Genomic DNA, 19,030 nt, shown 5'->3' with positions numbered 1-19,030 from the left:
ATTGCTCAGCTTCTGGCTAGGTCTGAATTATATTGATGAGGGTTTACCTTGTGAACAAATTTGAAATTATGTCTCTTCTGGTTTGATAATTCTTTCATGGTTTTTACGATACCCACGCCAACTACTACAGGCATTTTTGTAAGATAAATCAGCCTCTGTTATAAGGAATGACTTGTTATTTGGTTCGAAACTTTTTGTACTTGATTTTTATCTCTACCTGGGTAGTCACCTCCTGTTGATAATAGTTTGTTTTATTTTTATTTAACCACTGAGCATAGTATAAAAAGTAAAATCACAAAATTCCAAACCACGAGGAAAATTCAAAACGGAAAGTCCCTAATCAAATGGCAATATCAAAAGCTCAAACACATCAAACGAATGAATAACAATGTCGTATTCCTGACTTGGTACAGCATTTTTCTTTAATAATAATATCGAGTGGAGGGGGTATACTTTGCCTTTACGTCTCGTGCAAAATTTTGTTCAAACATTGATTAAGATTACTTTTGATTTAATCCGACTTTTTCTATTTAAGAATGTCATATCATAGTGGTGCATTTAAATACTCTTTGGAATTTTTTCAGGCAAAACAAATGTAAATGTTATGTGATAACAGTGTAATTCATGAAAGTCTTGACCTTTCCATTAATATAATACAAACAAAAAATTGACTGATTTTGACTTCAATTAGTATCATAAGACAGCAAACATTTTAATAAAGCCGTATTATTATTGTATTTTCAGATTAAGTAATGGACGGTAAAGGCGGTCAATAGAAGGAAAAAGGAATGTGAAAAGGTAAGTTATCTTTTATTCAAATATGTTGTCTTAAAAGCTAAAAGATAATGCAAGATCATATTATTCATCAGTTTTCTAATTATGAATACACAATTGCGAAGTTACTTATAGTTAAAGACGTATCAAACTTATCAGAAATATTAAAATGAAATATTGTTAGCATTTGATTTTATTGTTAGATTTTTATAGAATACATTAATTATGATAATAAACCTTAACTTAGTGTTAACAGCCTTTGTTTAACCTAACTATATTTTACCCAAGTAAATAAGTTTATAAAATTTACAAGTATTGTTTCCCCAAAATGTGCAAAGCAAGGAAAGATGAGCATTTTATTAAATTTGTCACCAAACTAGATAGTCTTTTCACATTGCGTTTTTCTAAATGCTATTTTATTTTATGCATTCCTTAAGTGTATATTTCTGCTCACGAGTATTCTATAAATGATATATGACATATCTTCTTGGAGACCTTGAGGCAAATTTCAATCAACGAGTAAGCTTAGAGATTGCTTAATTTCAGAAAGATACTGACTTGATTATCACTGATTGCGTGCAAAATGTTTTAAATTGTACAAACTTGTGTTGTACCATATTTCCGTATTTTTCTATTGCATCGATAATCCTTTTAAGCATGTAAAGGAATGCAATACATAACGTAACAACGATTCTTTACTTCAACACAACGATTCATTTATCTTTAAACTTTTCAGTAGGTTTACCTGTCTTTATTCTCGAATTTAAGTAACAAGTTTCGAATGCATAATGACAGGCATTATAATATCATCATATTCATGCCTCGATTCACATCTTTTACACACATTTATGACATATAAGTACTTGTGTAATTTATGGAAACACATAACAAATGGTATTTCAATATAACCATACTCAATTTATCATGACAAACAAATCATTTGTTTGATGACATAATCTGCCTTTCACAAGATGGTTTAAGAAAATATATCTTCAGATACCAATTTTGAATAGTTTTGATACTAAGACAATTGTTGTAAAGTCACAAATTACTGAATTGACACCACAATCCTACAATAAACAATAGATAATTATTTATCAACAAGCAAATATTTATAACTGAATATGTTACAGTAATTTTGTAAAATAAGTGATGTTTTATCTTCCGAAATTGCTACTGGAATTCTTAAAATCCTTGATTTTTACAATAGATTTTTACAGACTCACAAAAGATAATTAACCGGTTTTTTTTTATTTACTCACTTTAAATTCAGGGATTTAAAAAAGTACTTTTAATTAAAGCACTCTGGTAGTTTTCTTGAATTTATCTATCTTAAGATCTTAAATTTACATTCTTATTCAGTCAACCTTTATTGAGGAGGATTAAAAAAAAACATAAATATTGTCTTTAACTGCACTTATAATGGTGTTTTTTTTTTATAAACGAAGAATTATATTAATCCAAAACAAATAGGTGAAAAAGTATAAAAATACGTCTTGACCAAATTACTTGCTTTAAGAAGTAACAGACAGGACAAAAATGAGACACACATTTCACCTCAGCATGAATAACGTAGATTATCGCTATTTTTTGCATTTTTCCTTTGATCTTTTTTTGTGATAATTTTCATATCATGCTACTCGCTTGAGATGGAAATTTATCGCTAGATACTAAGCAGGCACGTGGCGTTGCTAACGAAATTGACATGAAATTGACAACGTCGTCATAGGTAAAATAGCGATAAACAGATTATCAATGATCATCTCAATTCGATTGCCTTTCTCGCTTTCGCCGTCCCGTCTCAAGCGAGGAAATCAATCTCGTTGAGATGATCAACGATAATCTATAATTATCTGAAGCTATTGCAATTACGAGGAAGCACACACATTTTCAAATACGGATCAAATATCAAAGCATTTTCTTTTTTATGTAATTAATTGCAATCAAAATCATACGTCAAGTTATGCATGTATTTGCATGTTTGAATATCTGAAATGTAGGTATGGGAAACTAAATCTGGGGATTGTTAATTTTTATCATTCATTTATGTTTTTCAAGTAGTCAAACTATCTGCCGAATGTGTTTGGCAATTTTCATTAAAACATTTAAAACTGTGGTAGTGTAAGAAACAAAAACTGAATATAGAATAACCTTGGCTAAAATTAGATAAAATTGAGAATGAACATGGGGAATGTGTCAACGAGACAACAACCAGACAAAAGAGCTGAATACAGCCGAAAGCCACCAATGGGTATTCAACACAGTGAGAAAATCTCGCACCCGGAGGCGTGCTTCAGCTGGTCCATAAACAAAAATATGTACTAGTTCAGTTATCATGGAAGTCATACTTAAGTGCCAGTCTTTGTAAGAATCAGGCAATTTAGGTAAAAATCAAAACATGATCAGAAAAAACCCACCGAGCTAATCATGCTATTCAATACTAACCATCATCCTGAGTTAAAAATAATTGGTCTTTCGTTTGTGTGTGTCTAGTAATATCAAATAACTTGGTTAGAAAATTGGTTAGAATGATAGCAAATTACAGAGTTATCTCCCCTTATTCGTTAATTTCTAGTGCATTTCAACCAAATTGTATCTTCTATTACCAGAACAGAAAACAGAAATGAATGTTATTTTTGTGCATAACTACATTTTATGAACTGTAATCAATGTCAAATTGGGGAGGGTTTTTTGGTCATGTTTTCACCACTGCCTGATTCTAGGCAGACTTGCACTTAAGGGGGTTCGCGGGTCTAAATCATTTATATAGGATTTCTCTATATTTTTCTATAAATGAACTCTATCTTATAGTTAATAGAAAAATAAAATAAAAAAATGGGGTCACCGTTCATTTGCGCTCACAATCTGCCTTCGAAAGAAGCATACATCTTTGTAAAAGTGTTTTTTTTTTCCTGTTGAACTAATAGGAGAAATAAAGGTAATATCGAAATAAAAAAAGAAATTTATTTCAGAAATCGCTCAAATTTTACAATAATTTAGTTTAAGTACAGTATATATCGAAATTATATTAAAAAATATAGGTCACCGATGAGTTAAAAGAGATATTTCAATTTTAAAGCCAAAAAATGGCATTTTTTCACCAAAGGGAGATAATTTGGAACTTTTTCAATGATGTTTACATTTTAAAAGTCATCTGGGGCCAACACGAATTAATTGTTTTGAATGTTTTTTGTACCATATGATAAAGTAACAACTACAAAAGGTAATAAATAAAATTTGTAATGAAAACCAAAAGTTTAATTTTTTTCTGAAATTTTTATACCCTCGAGCCTCCTTAACTCTGAAATATAAAAAAAAGAAACTCAAATTAAAAATCATACAAGACTAACAAAGGACAATGGCTCCTGACTTGGGACAGGCACAAATATACAGCGGGGTTAAACATGTTTTTGAGATCAGTACCCTCCCCTTTACCTCTAGACAATGTAGAAAAACAAACACACATAATTATGCTCATTGTGTAACAACATACATAATTTGTAAGCTGTGTAACAGTAATATGACCTTTGTTCGGATATGTTCTTTACGTCGTAACTACAATCCCCTTCCCTTTCATGAATGTGACCTACCGAACTAGACTATTTACCGGATTTGTTATCACATAAGCAACACGACGGGTGCAGCAGGATCTGGTTACCCTTTCAGAGCACCTGAGATCGCCCCTAGTTTTTTTGTGGGGTTCGTGTTGTTTATTCTTTAGTTTTCTATGTTGTGTCGTGTGTGCTGTTGCTTGTTTGTCTTTTTGATTTATAGCCATGGCGTTGTCAGTTTGTTTTAGATTTATGAGTTTGACTGTCCCTTTGGTATCTTTCGTCCCTCTTTTGTTCCCATTCACTGTATCTTTTTAAAATCGATAAAGTTCTGTTGAAAATATTTTTCAAACATATTATTTTATATTGGAAATCAAATCTATATGTTAAAACATTTATATGGTTTAAACCGGATATCAAACACTATTTTCAATGGTTGTATAAAATTTTCAACAACTTCAGAGATTGGAATAAATTTCAATTAAATATACCGATTTTACAAAGCATGTGAATATTGAAGGTAGTTTTTTTAGTACAAAATGTTAATATTCTAATTCGTTAAAAAAAAAATCGCTTAAATCTATAAATTGAATTAATTTAGAATAGGTTTTCTTAAAGATTGTCAATATTGATTTGAAAAATAAATTTAAATCGCTTTTTAACTAAAATTCCAGATTGCATTTATTAACAGATTCTCGGGTTAGAAGATAATCGGAGTTATCCTTCTTTTTATTGCGAACTAGTTCTTGGTATGGTAGTAAGATTAGTACTTTGTCCAGACCCAGTTTCGTATACAATTCTGTTTGAAATGTTAAAAAGATATCAACACCATATTTATGTTATCAAGGGTGAGATATGAATTTCTCTTAGATGAATACACCCAGAAAATTTGTCATAAATATTTGATACTACTTAATAATGTTTTCCTGACCATGTAAGGTCACTCATTAGACTTAGTAATCTTACTCTTCTACTATTACTATTATGACCTTCATTTATATCAGCATACTAGTCTTAGTATTAATTCGCATATTCTAGTGCTTATCAAGACCGTTCTTGTGCTTGTTAATTGACGTTGCATTAATAACTCTTGAATTAAATGTTTTGACAGTTTTTTTGTCTAAAAACCTTTTAGTTTGGTTGTTGTAAAAGGCATATCTTCACGAACATATGTACTATGTATTATTTGTGTCTCAACTATGTCTTTTATCATTCAGTGAGGTTTTGCCTTATTCATCATCTGACTGATATTGTTTTCAAATGATAGTCCTGAATGAACTATTTTATGCTACATCCTTTCTTTCCTTTTTCAACTAGTATTCTAACCAAGTAACTGGTAGTGTGCATAGCGCTATAATTCATTTTGTTTAAACTGACTGATTAAAGATTATATTGGACTGACTCAAGATTCCACGGTTTGATCAAAATAATCAATCTCTGATTATCAATTCTGTTTTGGTATAAGAAAATTGTCATTTCAAAACGACAGTCCGCTACATCTGAGAGAAAGATACGAAAATGAATTCATGATACTTAGGGACGAACCCAAAAAACATTTTGACCTCAGTTCAATTCCATTATATAATGTCAGCCAATAAGTAAGTATCAGATTCCAATCGCAAATACTTGGATATTTCTAAATATATTTTCGTCCTATATATGAGCACAGAGAGAAAATCCATAGTGCCAAAAAACTGACAAAAGGGACCATACCAAAACTCAAGCATGATCTGATGAATTCCTATGTTTCGAATGCAAAATGTAGCTGTGTCTTATAACACATAGTTTACAATATCTAATTATTGACTGGGCAATATAAAATATCAAAAATGTTGCATAGACTCTTTTAGTATTAATAATACAGAATTTTCATATTGTATGAGGATATACAGGTATTTCAGATCACATGAGGATAGGCCTTTGTGAATCACTTGAAACTGAACTGGGGGTAGTGTAGGGGAATTTTAAGGACAGTAAATAAATATTCTGTACCTCATAAGGATTATGCATTCAGGGATCTCATGAATATCCCGAAATATTGTCAGATTTGGATATGTAGTATTACTATTGATTCAAGTTTAAAGTATCCTTAGTAGTTCAAAAAGAGTATACTCATGAATAGGTGGCGATCACAAAATTTGTTTTCGTGATTTGTTCTGTCCTTAAGCTTATGGCAATATATTGAAATTAAAATAAACAAAAAAAATAAAAACGTGCAATTCTCGTGTATATTGGTATCATTGTGCCAAGTATCAAGATTGGATACTTCGTGCGTACGTTCCATGCACTTATGTGCATATGCATATAAAACATTAATCCTGGTACCTTTGTTGAGTCGTATAATGTGATAGACACAACATTTCATGCTAAACTAAACACTAACATATATTATGTGAATGTCATTTGTTTAAAACTACTTTATTTTTATTTTTATTTTTGAATAATATAGAGTCAAACATATAAATATAGCTATCAAACAAATCAATCGTTGAAAATTAACCATGATTCCACTGTCGCTGATGAGTCTTTTGAAAACAAATGGTGGGTCTTGCGTTCAAAATTTTAATCCTAGTGCCTATGATGAGTTTATTTCATTTTCTTTTTTAACTAATTGTTTGAACGATTACATAGCTTATCCCTATACTGTTTATATACATGATATATGCATATAGACATCATTGAATATCATTCATTTGTGGTTGATCAATCATTAAATCAACCTCATCAAAAGTCAATAAATGTTTAATATTCATACATCTGAAAAAGCAGTACCAACGCTGGAAGACGTTCTGTTGTGTCTCTATTTAAGATAGAACTGTAATATTTATTACTTTTGATTGATAGTTAGAGAAAAGATATTGTTTAGATTTTGAGAAGTGAACGAGGGAGTACATGTATTCAATATCAAACGAGACAGTCGATTGTCGAAAAAAAACCTTTAGTCTTCTCAAACATGTTTTCAGGTGTCAACATCTTTTAAAATGTATCACCGAAAATCGCGGTTGTAAGTTGAACCCAAATGAATAAAAAAGCACACAAGGTACCAATTTTACTGCACCAGATGTGTATTCAAAGCTCATTTTTTTATTTCTATGATTTGTCTCTTAATTTATTTACGATATTGTTTGATATTCTTTTCACCTTATGTTGAAGATTTTGATCAAAGCGCATGTAAATGCATCGTCAATGTATGTTATACTCTTCTGTATAATTGATTGATTGATTATTGGTAATAATTTGCACCTTCTGACAACACTGATAAAATTGTATTGTCGAAGGAAGCCGTAGTGTCATGAGAATGACCTTCTTCAGCAAAAATGGCAATCATAGTCATTTAAGATAAAAAAAAAAAAAAAAAAAAAAAAAACTAAAATAAAAACAAAATCAAAACAAAAAAATAATAAAGAACACATACCTGCAGTTGTGTGCGAATTTCAAAATTGTAACTGCCAACAATCATTATAAAAACATTATTTTTGATAATTTTTGTATCTTAAGTGTTCAGAATGTGTGCTAAGAATTGTTCGAAAAACTAAGGATTTTCTTATCCCAGGCATAGATTACCTTAGCCGTATTTAGCACAACTTTTTGGAATTTTGGATCCTCAATGCTACTCAATTTTTATACGACCGCAAAAAATTAAAAAAATTTTGGTCGTATATTGGTATCACGTTGGCGTCGTCGTCGTCGTCGTTGTCGTCCGAATACTTTTAGTTTTCGCACTCTAACTTAGGTAAAAAAGATTAGAAATCTATGAAATTTTAACACAAGGTTTGTCACCACAAAAGGAAGGTTGGGATTGATTTTGGGAGTTTTGGTTCCAACATTTTAGGAATTGGGGGCCAAAAAGGGCCCAAATAAGCATTTGCTTGGTTTGCGCACTAAAACTTTAGTTTAAGTAAATAGAAATCTATGAAATTTTGACACAAGGTTTATGACCACAAAAGGAAGGTTGGGATTGATTGTGGGAGTTTTGGTTCCAACAGTTTAGGAATAAGGGGCCAAAAAAGGGCCCACATAAGCATTATTCTTGGTTTTCGCACAATAACTTTAGTATAAGTAAATACAAATCAATGAAATTTAAACACAAGGTTTATGACCACAAAAGGAAGGTTGGGATTGATTTCGGGAGTTGAGGTTCCAACAGTTTAGGAATTCGGGGTCAAAAAGGGGCCCAAATAAGCATTATTTTTTTGTTTTCGCACCATAATTTTAGTAAAAGTAAATAGAAATCTATGAAATTTAAACATAAGGTTTATGACCATGAAAGGATGGTTGGGTTTGACTTTGGGAGTTTTGGTCCCAACAGTTTAGGAATAAGGGGTCCAAAGGGTCCAATATTGAACTTTTTTTGATTTCATCAAAAATTAAATAATTGGGGTTCTTTGATATGCCGAATCTAACTGTGTATGTAGATTCTTAATTTTTGGTCCCGTTTTCAAACTGGTCAACATTAAGGTCCAAAGGGTCCAAAATTAAACTTGATTTTAATAAAAATTGAATCCTTGGAGTTCTTTGATATGCTGAATCTAAAAATGTACTTAGATTTTTGATTATGGGCCCAGTTTTAAAGTTGGTTCAAATCAGGATCCAAAATTATTATATTTAGTATTGTGGAATAGCAAGAAATTTTCAATTGCACAGTATTCAGCAATAGCACGAAATCTTCAATTGCACTGTATTGTGCAATAGCAAATATTTTCAATTGCACAATATTGCGCAATAGCAAGAAATATCTAATTGCACAATACTGTGCAATAGCAAGAAATTTTCAATTGGAGTTATCTTTCTTTGTCCAGAATAGTAGTTGAATCAACTTAAAACTTTGTTTTATACAATATACAATGTATATTCACTTTTACTACCAACTGATAAATTAAAACAATCTTTACCATTCAGTGATAACAAGCGCTTTATTTTACATTTTAATAGTTTATGATGTATTTAAATGAGTAGTTATTTTTGCAAACTCCATTAAAAATTTGAATTGAGATCGGTTTTGGAAAAAGGGAAAGGGGGATGTGAAAAAAGGGGGGGTTAATTTTTTTTCATTTCTGATTTCATAATTTAAAAGAAAATTTCTTCAAACATTTTTTGGAGAGGATTAATATTCAACAGCATAGTGAATTGCTCAAAGGCAAAAAAAATATTTTAAGTTCATTAGACCACATTCATTCTGTGTCAGAAATCTATGCTGTGTCAACTATTTAATCACAATTCAAATTTAGAGCTGAATCCAGCTTGAATCTTGTGTCCATACTTGCCCCAGCCGTTCAGGGTTCAACCTCTGCGGTCGTATAAAGCTGCCCCCTGTGGAGCATCTGGTTTACTTATTTGGCTTAATAAATATTTTGATTTGAGTGTCACTGATGAGTCTTATGTAGACGAAACGCGGGTCTGGCGTAATAAGTTATAATCCTGCTACCTTTGATAACTATTTACACCACTGGGTCGATGCCACAGCTGGTGGACGTTTCGTCCCCGAGGGTATCACCAACCCAGTCGGTAACACTTCGGTATTGACATGAATATCAATAATGTAGTCATTTTTACAAATTTCCTGTTTACAAAACTTTGAATTTTTCGAAAAACTAAGGATTTTCTTATCCCAGGCATAGATTACCGTATTTGGCACAACTTTTTGAAATTTTGGATCCTCAATGCTCTTCAATTTTTTACTTCTTTGGCTTAATAAATATTTTGATATGAGCGTCACAGATGAGTCTTATGTAGACGAAACGCGCGTCTGGCGTACTAAATTATAATTTTTTCATGATGTTGTCGTTATGCAAATACGCAAGGATTGATTAAAATATTTTGTTATTGTTATAAGCACTTCAACTAACCTCACCCACTTATATCTCACGCATATAATGAATATATTTTTATACATTTTATATAATTATTTACATATTTATATTATTATATGTATAATTGATTTGATTTGAAAACGTACAAATACTTCATTATATCAAACGTATCATTTTGTCACCTTTGAATGATTTGTGCAAATTTGAAAAGATTTGATGTCAATTGAACTTCAATTCGATGATAAATTATTCGATATATTCGACAGGATATTCACAACAAAGTCATAAATAAAAATTTAATTTAAACAGTAAACTCTTCAGTTTTCAAACATTGGAAATTTGCGTAATTATTTTTAATTTTTCATTTTTGCAGCATATAAACGTAGATACATTTTTCTATCTTTATTTTTATTTTTGTATGCTGTTATTGTTTGCCCATAACAATCATATCTTTTTTTTAATTTACATTGTAATAATAGAGACACTCAATAATTATAAACTTGTGCTATTTGTAAAAAAGATATTGTAAAATTGTAATATAAATAATGAAATCCCGGACTTCTGCGAATACGGGATTCATCTTCAATACGTTTATCTTATACTTCCCGTCAAGGATAAAGTCAAAGTTTTTTTTTAAATTTTTAATACCTTTCTTCATGAAGACAGTTTTTCCAGGACCATCGTCAAAAGAAAATGTCGAGGCGCAGAAGTATCCTTCAAAGACGTTATCTGAATTCCTTTTATTTCCCATTTTAATTTAGATGTTTCGAAATTATCATAAGAAGATCATTATAGAGAAATTGAATCAATACAGGGATGGAAAGTTGAAGAAAGATAGAAACAAGCGTTAGCCTTTCAAAAAGGCTATTCGACTCTTAGCTGATGAAAATGGAAAGTGCTCTCGCTTTGTAAATTAATTCATTTACTAGAATAGCCACGTGCATCAATCAACAAATTTTACCACACACGTGAGGTCACACGCTATGAAGTAGTATCGTTTAACGTTTTTGTTTACTCCAGAAGATTCGACTATTTATAGACAAAGGTTACCTGTGTAAAATCTAATTGCTAAAATAGAGAGGACAAATCCGAAACTCTACAGGATTGAAGGACATTTACTTGGTTTGGATTGTCCTAACCAATCAATAAACTTTGATTATTCACGTCTCGTAATATCTTCCAATCAGGTAGCAAGAAAAATTCACGCACTAACTATCCATTGTTCAATTCTTAATCTCGAATCCTTGGAGTCGAGAATAACCATGGCTAAAATAACTTTTAAAATCATTGCCCTTCGTTGTTCTTCAAGTAGCAATTCATATTCTTAAAATCATTGTAATGACACTAAGAGAGAAAAATTCAATTTTAAACATTAAACATGAAGTGTAAACAAATACAAACCAATTAACGATTATCGTATTATAGTTTGATGTAACATATTTGCCTTGAAGTATTCTTATAAACCACCATCTCTTTTTCGACTTTCATAGCAGCGAAGTTGTTGATATATGATAAATTGTAAATTGGTATGGACTATCATTTACATCATGGGTTTACCGAAACATGGATACGAGATGCATTAAAGGCAGTGAGAACTGAACACAGATTAATAAGAGAATAATTGAAGATTGATAGATAGTTTAAGATACATATTTATTTTCCAAGTTATTGTTGATTTTACCACAGAAAATGCAGGGTTTTCCGTGATATCTTAAAACAATCAATGATGTACTAAGATCTTAAAAAATAACTTTAAGATGCAGACAAACTTTATCATTGCAAAAAGAATAGAAGAGAAAAAAAAACGATCAAAATTCCACAAAACATTGCTTAGAAACTAAGATTCCAAAAACCCAAACCGCAACAAAAACTTTGGTACTACAGGAGAACAAATATTATCTTTTCCACAAGTAACACCCGTCCGTAAAAACCCGTAGGAATATATGTCGCATTCGATGATATTATTATGGAAGTAAAAACTTTGGCTCATTAACCTGTTATCAAAACCCCTCATTTAATGATATCATGATAGAAAATCAAAATCAAAATGGAAAGTTATATGGTAGGAGAGGGTTTCATCAGGCAATGTTCTGTCTCCTTGTAAATCAACGAAATAAAATCCTTATGTTTTAGTGTAAAGTAACTATTTCATTACCTTAGTTGTATTTGGCAAAACCTTGCCTTCAAATTCGTACTGTATTTGTTTTTGTTTTGTTTTTTTAGCGGAGCTGTTGAGCCGTTTGTAGACGAAACAAAAGTTTCATGTGTTATTTTTACATAACTTGTTGCTAAAACACAAGCTCGGTGACCTATAATATTTTTTATTCTATTATGAAAAGATGTACTTTACCAAAACAGAACACAAAAAGTTAAGCCGAAATGTGAGTAAAACATAAAAAATTTAACAAGTTATATCACAAGCCTTATGTGAAGAACATAAACATTGCTTTTACTTTTCCTGAAACTCCACTATCGTCACAATAAATGAAAATCCAACCTTTATAGAAAATAAAGAACGTCCTTTGAGACTGTGTTGGTGATAATAAGTTTGCTTTTAATGACATTGGGAAATAGGCATGAATTTAGACATCCCATATGTACAAGCGGTATTAAGGAAAACCATTTCTATTATTTTGAACTCATGCCAATGCAATATATCAAGAGATGTATAACCAGAACAGTTTAATGTGTACATGATGATACTTTACGCTGACCATGTAAGGTGTGTATAGTTTTGACCAAAATGGTAACAAATAATATCCTAGACACTAGTAACGGTTAATGATTCATTGAAGGCAGTCATTCTGCAAACATATTAGAATTGAGACAAACAACGTTTTTTCTGTTGTAATTTATTTTATTTTTTAGATTATTTCATAGAAAACGTATTTTGTTTTTGAAGAAATAGAATTATGTTTCATGGTTTTTAAACTTGCTGGATTGCTTTGGTGTCTTCTGCATCATGTGGCGTATACGTATCGCAATTTACACGAAACACTCGGGCATACTCACTCTATCCGGACGCAAGGATGTTATCCTTAGGAACAAAGCCCCCCCCCCCCCCCCCCCAACAGAGGAACGATAAAAAACGACTAAAATCGACACTGCACGCTTTTTATTATCACAATCACTACTACGAAGTGTTGAAGTTCATTAGATACATATTTCGATCTGTAGATGAATAAATTAGTCGCATTGATTTGTAGATTGACTCACGGTGTCTAATTCCTGATTTGGACATTTGGATTTGAACATTTTTTTGGAAAATTTATATTATATGACTCATGTAGATGTTGAAGTGTTTTTAAATTAGCTTCAGTTTTTGGGAATGAACATTCCATGATAAAGATAGACCCAGAAACGAGTTTTACATACACCGAATTAAGAGTGTGGTTTAGCATAACTGATATGAATTAAAAGCAGGAGACGTCTAGCCTCTCGTCGCATCAGGTCTCACTCCTTTTCAATTTATGCGATAATCTAGATTTTTATTTCTAGCCAAGCTGGGACTATATGATAATACCGAATTGTGATATTGTGCAGAACTGTGCTTGAAAACATAACCCAATAAAACTTTGTACATGATGATGTGTGTACTGATATATTATTTTTTCAAATTCTGTCATTCGAATTCTTTCTCAAGTCTAGTGAGAATACTGCTACAATACCAGAATGATCAACAATTACACTCTTATGTGTGAGTATTAGTTGCAGTTTACTCCATTTTCATGTCAAACTCAAATGACTACATTTATTATCTCCTGTATTACATAATTGAAAACACGCTTTATTACTCAGCCCAATGAATATGTAATACACAATTCGCATACTTCAATAGTTTACCTATGTTTACGTTGGATTAACACAACACACAATTAATCTGTAAACTGTGTGTCAAAGAAAGATCAATAAGATTTACTTTTATGAAAAAGCAGCATGGTGTATTTTTACTTGTAAAAGTAATATAAAAACCATTTGATACTAGTCAATAATTTTAAGATAATCTAAGTTGCAAATATCAGTTATGTTTCAAAATAATGGATAAAATTGCAGAACTCTATTTTGAACATATTTGGCAATAAAATATATTTGTTCCATTGTATTGTTATTTAAAAGCATCTGGTACATGTGCACAAAATATTAATTTCACATGGACAAAGCTCGACAATTTAGATAAAAATTTGTTATTTTTTTGTTTAAATTCTTTGCCAAACCCGTATATTGAAAAATGTTTACAAAAGATATGTAGAATAGCAGTGCTACACACTTAAATGATAAACTATTATACCTATGTCGAGTTTTATGCTACATAAGTCACAGGCTCGACAAAAAGTTACAGGAACACGTTGGAGGAATTTATGTCAAACTTAAATTCGGTTGAAGTTTGTTTTACTTTTGCTTAATAATCAACAATTCATAACAACCTAAAATAATGATAATTGTTAGTATTCTTTTGAGATCACACTTTATTCTTATTCGTTTTCAATAAAAGAGGGACGAAAGATACTAGAGGGGCATTCAAACTCAAAAATCGAAAATAAACTGACAACGCCATGGCAAAAAATGAATAAAGTCAAACAGACAAACAATAGTACACATGATACAACATAGAAAACAAAAGAATAATTAACATGAACCCCACCAAAAACTAGGTGTGATCTCAGGTGCTCCGGAAGGGTAAGCAGATCTTGCTCCACATGTGACACCTGTCGTATTGCTTATGTGATAACAAATCCGGTAAATAGTCTAATTCGGTAGGTCACATTCATGGAAGGGGAGGGGGTTGTAGTTACGACGTAAGGAACATATCCGATATCATTTGTGAAGCGGTTATTCCGTAACGGTCAACCAACTCGTGATGGCGTCCATAAAATTTACGAAGGAAGGATTTCAACTTCATCATTTGGAACTCTTGGTTGCTCCCTTGTGAGTAGCAACCCTCTATCAAGAAAATGATAGGAAATGCAAGCACGGGAATATAGTATAGATTGGGAGATATATACCCCGTATGCAGGTGCTGCTGGAATGTTCCTACTTAGAAATGGTTGCTACTTAATAATGTGGTAGGAATTCTGATATGCAACTTGCGACAAATAAAAATGTATTTATCGACGCCAAAATATTGAGTTTGTGGAAAGATTATTTTAAAGGGGACTAGTTCCGCTTTTCCAACTACTATATATTGATTGATCAGTATGAATGTGTACTGTAGATGTCATATTCGGTGTTATTTGTTACCCTCCCCCTTTTCGATTGTTAGTTAACTTTAGTAGTAATTTGGAAGTAAAATGAATTTATAAGTCAACGTTGAATCGCTGAGTTTGATTTTGAACATGCATATAGTTAATAATTATTCGATAAGGCTTGTTGATTTTCACACATTTGAAGTAAAATGATTATTGCCAATGATACTATTAATAGCTCTCAAAGAAGATGTACTAACGTCACAAACAACTTTGTTGTCCTTTTTTATGGCCCACCTAGGGGCATTACGTCTTTCTGTCTATGCGTCCGTTCGTTCCTCCGACCGTTCGTCCGTATGTCCTGCTTCAGGTTAAAGTCCATTCAACTCAGAACACAAATTCCATTTGATATGATCTTTTTAATTTTTATGCCAAATTAGAGTTTTGATCCATATTTAATTGTCCACTGAACATAGAAAAATAATGTTCGAGTTGGGCATCCGTGTACTATGAATACATTCTGGTTTCATATATTCGTTTCGCTGTTATATTTTTAAAACAAAACAATAAACGTGATATCGTTGTTGAGAATTTACAACCACTGGGTCGATACCACTGCTGGTGGACGTGTCATCCCCGAGTGAACCACCTTGTGAGGAGTTAAGTCCAACAAAACAAAATTGTGTTGACTCGTAATATCATTGAGATAGATTGGTTTTTTTTCTGTAATTCAACTGTTTATTTAATATGAAGTATTTGAAACACTTAGATGTATCTCTTGCAGATATATATCGCTTTTGATGTATTTTTCGGAATATGTTCATACTATTCAGTTTTGATTTGGTCTTTCAACTTTATTGATTACAGCGTCAAATTGTCTTCACTGACGCACGTATCACATATGCTATTAAAAATTACCGTGAAATGTTTCATTCGAGACTCGTACAGTTGCCTTTTCATAATTGACATATTTAATTAAAGTACTGTGTCGGTGCAATAAGAATGATTTGTTTCATCATATGAAACGGATGCGTTATTTTCCAATATAAATGCGATAAATGAAATAAACGATTTACAAATGTGAATTTAGAAATAGTTTAATCCTAACATGAATAGGAACACTATCTTTATAAAAGGCCATTATTTCAAAGTACAAAAATAGTTAGGAAATTATCAATACAAACCGGATGTTTTGCGTGATGTCTTTGGATGTTTCAATAAAGACATTATATTTGTGATTAGGACAGTAAATCTTTCATTATTGAAGGGATCACGAAAGTATATTTGTTTTCCTACCTAAAAGATTACAACAGCTTCCCATAAAGGTTCCTTAAACAAATTAAATAAAAGTCAAATTCATATGTATTAAACCTTTATTATTATCCTAATAACTCCTTAGTCATAGATAAAATTAAAACTGTAATTACTGGCAGTTTATTTTAAACATACGTATTGTATTAACTTTAAAAATAGGTTTATAAAGATCTCAAAGGAAAGAACCTTTGGTTTCTGAAAAGATATGTGTTTCAATCTTATTGGTATTTTGCTTTTGCTAAGATTTCAAGCAAAGTAAGAAAAAGGCTTTGTATTCAATGATTTAACACCAAAATTATCATAACCCTTACAAGTCTCACTTCTTACCTTGTGTGAAGGCCAATGTTCTGTTTTCTATACTACTTGATTGTCTATTATAGTCTTTTGTTCCTGAGTGGATTCTTAAGAAAACTATTTAATAACGGTTCGAATACCGGGGAATTAGTTATTAGGTATTCAAAGATCATCAATTGATTTCTCTTTGATGGTAAATGTTATTGAGGATCGGTCACTTGTCATCTGTATTTTATAATTTGTGTGTTTATAGTTATCAAAAGTACCAGGATTATAATTGTATACGCCAGACGCGCGTTTCGTCTACATAAGACTCATCAGTGACGCTCAGATCCAAATAGTTAAAAAGCCAAACAAATACAAAGGACTTCATATTGCAGTCTTTATTAAGTTTCAGCGTCACTCGAGACCAGTTTAGGCCGTTAATAAATGGTTTAGTGATAATAAAAGGTATGTGCTCAGGCCACATTCACAGTAAAATGAAGTTCGTGTAAAAATTGAAGTACTAAGTCTTGTAAAATGCTATATTTTACCTCCTTTTGTGAAGAAACTTTATATATATAAACTTTAAAACAACGATATTTGGCACAACTTTTTTGGAATTTTTGGACGTAAACGCACTTCAACTTTGTACTTGTTTGGCTTTCTAACTATTTTGATCTGAGCGTCATTGATGAGTCTTATGTAGACAAAACTCGCGTCTGGTTTATCAAATCATAAGCCTGGTACCTTTGGTAACTATTCATATAAAACATTACCGTCGAGATAGAATGTGATTAACTGTATAAACTCTGATTATTATTATAGCATTTTTTTCTTAAGGAAATAAGTCTCGAGGAAGCACTATTTTCTTCATATGACATCGTTCATTTTGTAACAATCTTATACTATTATGATTGAAATCAAGATTTTTTTGCAGAACATCATTAATTTCCGGATACCAAAGTTACGAATTGACATTTTAAGAATGAATTTTACTGGTGTTTTTCTTACATATATACCTTATTTAAAAGAAAAACAGAAAGATTTTGTACAAGTGCTAATGAGACAACTCCCTACCAAAATGCAAATGACATAAAAACTTTATACCTCAATGTCATCGTACAGTCTTCTTAATAACCATACTTACACTCAGACAGCTTTAAAAAACCTCGAAATGAAAATTATTTAAACAATTCAAACGATAAAGCTAACGGCTTAATTGATGTACATAACGATGAACAAAAACAAAAAAAGAGATACATCTACAAACGAGAACCACTGAGTTAAAGGCTCCTGACTTGGAACCAGCACTTTTTTGTGAGCAACAAACCCTCAGCCTCCTTTACCTTAAACACCGTTGTAACAATACAACATAAGAACAAATTCAAAATCGAATTAAAATATCTATTGTCATATATAAATAAGAACAAACTATAAAAATCAGTTGAAAACGCTGTTGTAACGGTGTAAGTTATATAAGATAACCAATAGAAAAAATATCTTTCTATAGAACACATCAATATTTGAATCGATATCTGGATAAAAGTAAAGTGCGACAGCTTACTTAAAACAATCATGTCAACCGTTTTTTCAACAACTTGTTACAAGGTTATTTGTTGCTTGGTCTTTAGTCATTCTAGATCTTACTTTTTTAATTCTCGAGATGTAAAGAAATATTATAATGTCAGAAGACAGTGAAGTAGTGTTAAAAGCACGTAATATACAATGACTTACCAAGACGTATGTTATGTAGGTTATAACATTGTTAAAAATATTTTAAAAAGAGTCAGTTTCTCAAAAAAAAAACCTTACGACTAAGATCGAAACCGATTCTAGCTCTTTTTCTACCTGTCCAATTCGCAAATAACAGCAAGTATGCTGCAGTAAGGTTTTTGTGAGTTTGACTTTGTTGTAGCATTTATTTTAATGAGTATCAAACACCGTTACAAAAAAGTCATTACAAATGCAAAAAAAAGACGATACATCTATTTATACATAATGCATATTTGATTTTCAGTTTGTTTACCGGTACAAGTCAGTTGATTTGATTATAAGAAAGGATGGAATCGAACAACATTTTTATCGAGTAAGATATCAACAAAAATTCACACCAATACAGAGT

At 31.3% G+C, this 19,030-nt stretch overlaps 1 protein-coding gene across 11 annotated transcripts in view; it reads left to right on the top strand.

Annotated features, from left to right (window-relative positions):
* The window catches only part of LOC139482270 (soluble guanylate cyclase 88E-like), a 240,323-nt gene that overhangs the window by 117,227 nt on the left and 104,066 nt on the right, over positions 1 to 19,030 (top strand). For all 11 annotated transcript variants that reach the window (XM_071266056.1, XM_071266061.1, XM_071266054.1 and 8 more), the window contains one exon: positions 745 to 798. The gene's annotated coding sequence lies outside the window, so the exon portion shown is untranslated. The remainder of the gene's footprint in view (positions 1 to 744; positions 799 to 19,030) is intronic.

This window comes from Mytilus edulis, chromosome 7, assembly GCF_963676685.1.
Source record: "Mytilus edulis chromosome 7, xbMytEdul2.2, whole genome shotgun sequence".
Classification (NCBI taxonomy): domain Eukaryota; kingdom Metazoa; phylum Mollusca; class Bivalvia; order Mytilida; family Mytilidae; genus Mytilus; species Mytilus edulis.
This window is presented reverse-complemented; position numbering and strand designations above follow the sequence as displayed.